Raw genomic sequence first — 7,105 nt, forward strand, 5'->3', positions numbered from 1 at the left:
GTGGCTAGGGCAATTGGATTGCAATTTAGATATATATTTATGAGTGGATCCTAACCTGTAGCCATAGAGTGATGAGTTATGAGCTACCAGAATCACGACAAGAAGTCAAGCAACACTGAAGTAGAAAAACCTTCTCCTCAACCTGTAGAAGTCCAAAAGGCAACACCCCAGGCTTAGAATGATGGGATCATTTATGCCTTACTCAACCTCAGGAAATAGAATTCATTCAGTCTGGAACTATGAACACTCATCCTCCCTCCACAACTGTGTGGGCAAGGTAAATTCCACCTGGCCCTGGAATTATCGGTAGGACTTGGAGCAAACTGTTCTCAACTAAAGACCCAGGATGGGACCACTCTGCATTTGGAATTACAGGGAGACAATAGACACTCTTCCATGAACAATGTACTGAGCCAATATTGGTCAAAAAGATGGGTCAAATCTGAACCGGCATTATGAGTAGGCTCCCATGTATGCTGGTGCCTCTCCTACTAACATCTGGAAAAAACATCCAGGGAACCAGGTAGGAGGGACTTGAAATTTGCTCTCTTTTCCAAGAGTGGAGAAATTCACTCTAACACTCTGGAGGAAAAGCCTCTGTCCACAACCCAGGTGACTGGAAACTGGATGTGATAAGGACTCCCTAGTTCCAACAGTAGAATCTAGGGGACAATGCACATTGGGGGAGTCCTGAGGAACAGTACTCTCAAAATAGTGCAATAGGTGAACAAACAAGTTCCCTAAATTTTTTAAAAGCAAACCAACCTAGATTTATTTAGTCCAATGATCGGCAGGATCTCCATATGCTTTACTCATGAAGTCCATGAGTAGCAGTCCAGCAAGGTACAGTAATACCACACGATCAGCCCGTAGATGGTCTCATGGAACACCTCATTTCTACAGAGCCTGTTTCAACCTAGATAAAGTATATTTAATTAGTATTTGCTAGTGCAGAATTGGTTTGATAAAAGCACACCTGCTTGGGCAACACTTGCCACAGAATGGGATCCTGTGGAAATGAGGATAGGAACCCTGAAAGCTAGCAGTGAAAATACTCACCCCTCTGTATAATCTAGTGGAAATTGTTAAGATATCTATAGGGGGTAGGCAAAAACCCTCAGATGAAGATACTGCCAGATCATGCAAATAATGGGAGATAAAAATATTGGGGGAGGTCCACATACCAGTCTGCACAATGTCCTTCAGTAGTCAATTCAACTGGACCACTAAGAACATAGAACATGAAGAATCTGATTAGACATGACTCGCAGAAGATTCCTTGCCTTCAAAGAGAGCTCAGAATAAAAAGTCATTGTCTAGCATCTCTAAAGACATTAGTGTAGGCAATAAAACCTTCAAGACCATCACTGAACATGACAACAATCGAAATCTAATCAGTCATAGAAGTGAGAAATAGTGATCAGATGAATTGGTGAAAAGGATTTATCCCCATACTTGTCTGACAGTGTCTTGGGTAAGAAGAACTTGTCTGAGGATGTAGAGAGAATGATAAAGTGATCTGTGGACAAACAGCACAAACCACTCTGACCAGTGATGTCTGTAGGTCAGCAGCAATGAAAAATAAACCTTCAGGTAAATGGGATACATGGCATATATAATAGGTGTTGATAAAAAGCATGTAATGTAACATTAATATACCTGTTAGGTAACTGGTAAGGTCATTTGGGACCAAGAACCCAAAGTGACTTGAGGAATCTGGAGAGTACTGGAGACTCAAAGAAAATTTATTTACGAGAATCAAATGGTAGTCGATAAGGCCACCTTAACCGGCATGATTGTGGAAGATGCAAAAACACTTGCCAAAGAGCCAGGTCAAAAACGAGTTATGCTTGGCACTTATGATTAAAGTGGGTTCAACCTCCTCTCAATACATCATTGCTGATATGCGTGTCATTTCCACTGAGAAATGTTCATCTCAGGACTAAGCAAAAACTGAGATGGATACATGGCAACTGCATAACCTCTAAGCCTGAAGCTTGAGCTTCTGGATAGCCAGGTGTACCATGTCAGATCATGAACAAGTGGAAGAGGTGGACACTCCTGAAGGTACCACAGAAGCAGAAACCAGGGTGTAGGTGCCAATCCAGTGCTATCAACAGGACCCAACAATGGGTTGGTACTAATTATATTTAGTACCTTGGGCAACATATGAATTGGAGAGAAGGCCTAGATTTGTAATCCCGTTTCCATCCTGATGGAATGCATCCATTGCAAAAGTCTGAAGGTGAGGTACTGAAGACCAAATTGCCAGTTGTTGGGTGTTCCAATGTGAGACCAACCCACCAACAAGAGTTGCAAAAGAAGAGCCAATTCAACAGAACCTTATGATGCAGCATCTATTCTGTTGGGAGAATCTGTTTGGGTTGAGATAATTGATCTGCTACTGCAGCCATCAGCCGTGAAACATGGCAAGCTAGTAGGGTGATAGAAGTGGTCCTGAGAAAGGAAGTTCAAGATTCGAAAACAAAACAAAGGTAGCTTATCCAAAAGAGGTCATCTTTTTTTCTTTTTGTTTCATTTAAAGACTGTATTGATTGGAACAACATTTAGTCAAGTAAGTTTGTTTTGTTAGAGCAGAGCAACATTGGGCTATATGCTGTGTCCACTATAGGAAATGGAACCTCAGATTCCAGCATTGCAAGTATGTAAACTCACCAGAAAAAAGTGAATGTAAATTATCTACAGAATGTCAAGGACCACCCTCAATTGCAGCCTCAGAGCTCAAAGTCCCCCAGAGGAACACCACAGAACCAGATATATGTCTCCATCTCACTACGATTAAGATCACTGACAGTCTCAACCGAGAGTGACTCCCCCTTCCCCCCAATTGTTGTGCAATGCTAGATATCAGAAGTGGGATAGGAGAGACCCGATTTGCCTCTGTGACAGAAATAATTATAATTTGGGAATCGTACCATAAATCAGCCTGCCAATAAGATTTTTTTTTTACAAAATTCAACTAAATCAACCAGGTAACACGAAGAACATTCAAAGTATCGAGAAAAAGTGATAACATTATCTAACATTATCAGTACTAGGATAGAGGGTGCATTGACGTAGGTGGAGAGTATCAGGAGAAAGATATTGCCAATGGAAATTGAGTGGGGTATAAAAGACTGGAGAATGTGAAAAAAAAATCAAACCAATGCTTAGATGGGTAAAGGAAGAAACCCTGGCAGTAGAGTAATAGCTGTATGTTTCTCTGTTATGGTAAATATAATTTGATTATGTACCAATAAATCTATCATTTAATTATAAGTGTTTATGTAAGGTAGCTGGGCAATCCTTCCTAATCTTCTGGAAATTCAGCTAAGGTCTCTTGTTTCTTTTGTAACCTGTTCCAGAATTTTGCTTTGGATATTTCCTTCTAGTGTGTCACTCCAAACATGTTGGATAAGGCAACTACTAATGGTTGGTAGTTGTTATGGCTCTCAACTAGATGGCTATTTAATGTTTTCAAAGCCGGTCCTTTTAAATGAGCAGCAAGATGGATGGCTTATTATTCACTATTTCATCCATTCACTCTGAAAATGATTTCGAACTGAGCATGGTATGACTCCCATACTACCTTCTCATTGTAGTCCATTGGTTTCTTTATTTACCAATGTTGAACTGACTAGTAAATTCTGGAACTGGATTTGGTTGTGTCAAAGATAGTGTAATAGTAGTAGTAATAGGTGTAGACTAAATAAGTTCTTCTATTCTATATCTTGTAGTAGATGGATTTTTAGGTTAGAATGTCTGAGCTGATGCAGAACGAGATGCAGCTAGTTTAATTTTCAAATTTAATTTTCACTGTTCAGATGCTTTGTTCTGTCACTGATGATTTTTTTCTACCTCACTGATGTTTTTCTTTACTTTACCAATTTTATTATTACATACTTTCTTTAATTTCTTGATGTCTTTCTGTACCTCTTCAAACCGTTTGTTGTAATATCTCTGTACATCTCAAATAGTTTCATAAATCTTGTCTTCAATCAAACTTAATTTTTTATTTTAATTCTTCCTTGAAGAGTAGGTCTTTGTTTTGTAACTCTTCTCTTTAAATTCCTGTTTATTACCTCTTCATCTTCTATTATTCATAATTCACTTACTTCTTGGTCCTCTTTCAATTTTTAGTAAGTTTCTTCTTGGTTTTCTTTTAATATTCTGTCTTGAATTTTTTGGTCTTTTAATTTTATACCTCTTCCCTCATTTTAATTTTCTGTGCCTTTCCTCTCTGTCTGCTTTAAATTTTCAACCTCTTTCTTCTTGATCTTGTTTTAATAAATTCTTCAACTCATGTAATATTCGTATTTCACAACTTGACCTTGTGTTATCCCTTTTAAACAGTGGAAGTTATGTTTCAAGCCCCCCCCCCCCCCCCCAGTGGCACAGCGGTATGTCTGCGGACTGACAATGCTACAATCTGGGTTTTGATACCCATGATGGGCAGAGCACAGATAGCCCATTGTGTAGCTTTGTACTTAATTACAAACAATATTTCATGTATATTTAGTTATATTTTATTTTCACCAAATAATCTCCCTCCTAACATTAGTGTTGCAACATTGTTCTTTCTTTGGAAGATTCTTTAAGATTATTTGGTGAAAATAATTCAATGTCCAGTCCTTGTAATAATAATAAATTAATTTATTCCTTCTTTAACATTTTTAAAAGTTTGAACACTGTTGTAACTTGTATGACACATTTACAGCCATGTTAACTCTATTACACTAAAGTTATTTCTACAGACTAACACAATATGCACAATAGCAAACACAGGTCCAAATATTTCACTAAAAACAAAATTGAGACTGAAACACACTGATTGATTCAATCTACTAACTAGAAACAACTCTCTATATTCTCTGAACTTCATATTTATAATCCATCCCCAAACTTACTCTAAAACTTGATGTCAAATATTTATAATTTTCTTGGCCTGTATCATTAAACCTTTTGACTTTTACATTATTATTAGAACATTATGCCCAAGCTTCTAACTAACAAAAAAATTACAACATTAAGAATATAGCTTACAACAACAATAATAATTTTTTCATTAGAATTTTTAAAATATAGTCATACTTTAAAATATGTATTAGTTTATTTAGAGCCTATTCTTACACATGAAAAGTAAATGAGCAGTTACTCGAAACTGAATAAAGGATCTTTTTGACATCTTAGATACACAGATTGTATTAATAACTGTATTTTTATTTTTAATCAAGCTACTTTACACATATGACAGATGGTTCCTTACATTTGGACATTTCATCTATTGTTATGCTCACTGAGCTACTGGATAATCCTTCCTTATTGGCTGACTGGAGTTTGAAGTAGTAGCCAGTGTGATAGTCCATACCAGAAAAAGTATGTTTTGTCCCTGTAACTTCAACAATATTCTCTGACACTTCTTCTTCCTCATACTGGTTGACAGTTGGCTTGTAGGTGATGACATAGTGAAAGTTTTCCCCATTGTAATACTTTAGAGATACTGGCTATAAAATGTTTTTGTTACTTTCAAGATCACTAAATTTAATGCATGACATTAACACACTTAAGACAACAACGGTTAGCAAAATAATTTTTCTTTGGTTGACACAAACTATATTTTTTTTTTCTTTGCAAAATCTAGAAAAGGCATGATAAAAGTGTTCTAATGATATAATTAATAACTATGTAACTGAATTCTAAGCATTAACATTAACTTTATAATCAATGCATAAGCTTGCAAATGCTTGATTAACTTGATTAGACATCTCAAGCTTGAAGGTCTATTTATAAACAAAATATTTTTTTGAATTTCCTGCACTTTCATGTTTTTATATCTAACTTCTACACTTTTTCAATTCTAATTAAAATATAAATATAATAGTTATGAATTATATGATTTTACATTATTCTACTGATACAAGAATATTTTTTCATTTACTTCAATCCAGCTGGATCGAATAAAGGCTTTTAGATACATCTCCATTAATTACCAAGTAAAATTGTATAGCCTTAACAACTCTGCCCAACCAGTCTAACTTTACTTGTTTGAGTTTTTCTAACTTGTTTTACATCAAACACAAATCATCAAGTTTGCTATTGAGGGGTCCTTTAATAGAACTGGATAAGAGTAAAGTGTTGGACAGTACATTGTAATATAAAATAAGTAAACAAGAAAGCTACAATAAGTGGATACACGTCAGATGCACAATTGTTTTTAAAACTAAACTTCATCTCCAATCTGGAATTTCATTATCATCAGAAGGTAACATACAAAAATTGTATGATCACTTTTTTCTAATAGAGCAGTGAAAAGTCAAAGCCAGACTAGAGGATGGTTGCTGGTTTTTGTGTACTCCACATGAATGTGACAATTTTATTTGACAACAATAAAAATTGTCAGTTGTCGAAAAGACATAATTTCAAGCACTAGAGCTGATGATGTTTTTACTGGTGAAACCATGATAATAATAAATGAAATATCTGTAAAATGCACACTTGTATTTGTTTTCTTCAATTCTTTAATTACAGAGTTTCAAAAAGTACTGATGGTTTCAAGTATTAATTATATTGATCAGTCATTTCATTCTTTTCTACAAAATTTGGATAGTAATTTGTGATTGTCACATATTACACTTGAACTGGACACCTGCATTATGGATTTTTTTTAATGCTATTTCTGTTACAGAATCTGATAAAGACTATCTGACCCAATAACTGCAAAAATAAGACTAAATTGTTTAAATGTTAGTGTTGCTATTATTCTGTGTGAGTGTGTTTATTAAAAATTTAGCAATAAAAGCTCCTTTCTGTGCTACCAACTAGAAAACAAATCTCTCTACACCACTTTTAAACATATGTGTATTCTTAATTTCTTTAGTCATGCAAAATTCTTTTAAACCCACCCATACCCTATCCTTTTCTACTTAATAAGAGGCTTTATTAAGTGTACATGATAGAGTCAAACTAAATACAATATCTGAATGTGTAAATTCTGCTTTGATACTGTACACTGAGTGGTCACAAGTAAATAGACACCTAATTTTTCGTCATTTAACTGATTTATGCTAACTAATTTGTGTTCACAAAGTACACTAATTATCTTGTG

Source organism: Limulus polyphemus, unplaced genomic scaffold, assembly GCF_000517525.1.
Source record: "Limulus polyphemus unplaced genomic scaffold, Limulus_polyphemus-2.1.2 Scaffold1881, whole genome shotgun sequence".
NCBI lineage: Eukaryota > Metazoa > Arthropoda > Merostomata > Xiphosura > Limulidae > Limulus > Limulus polyphemus.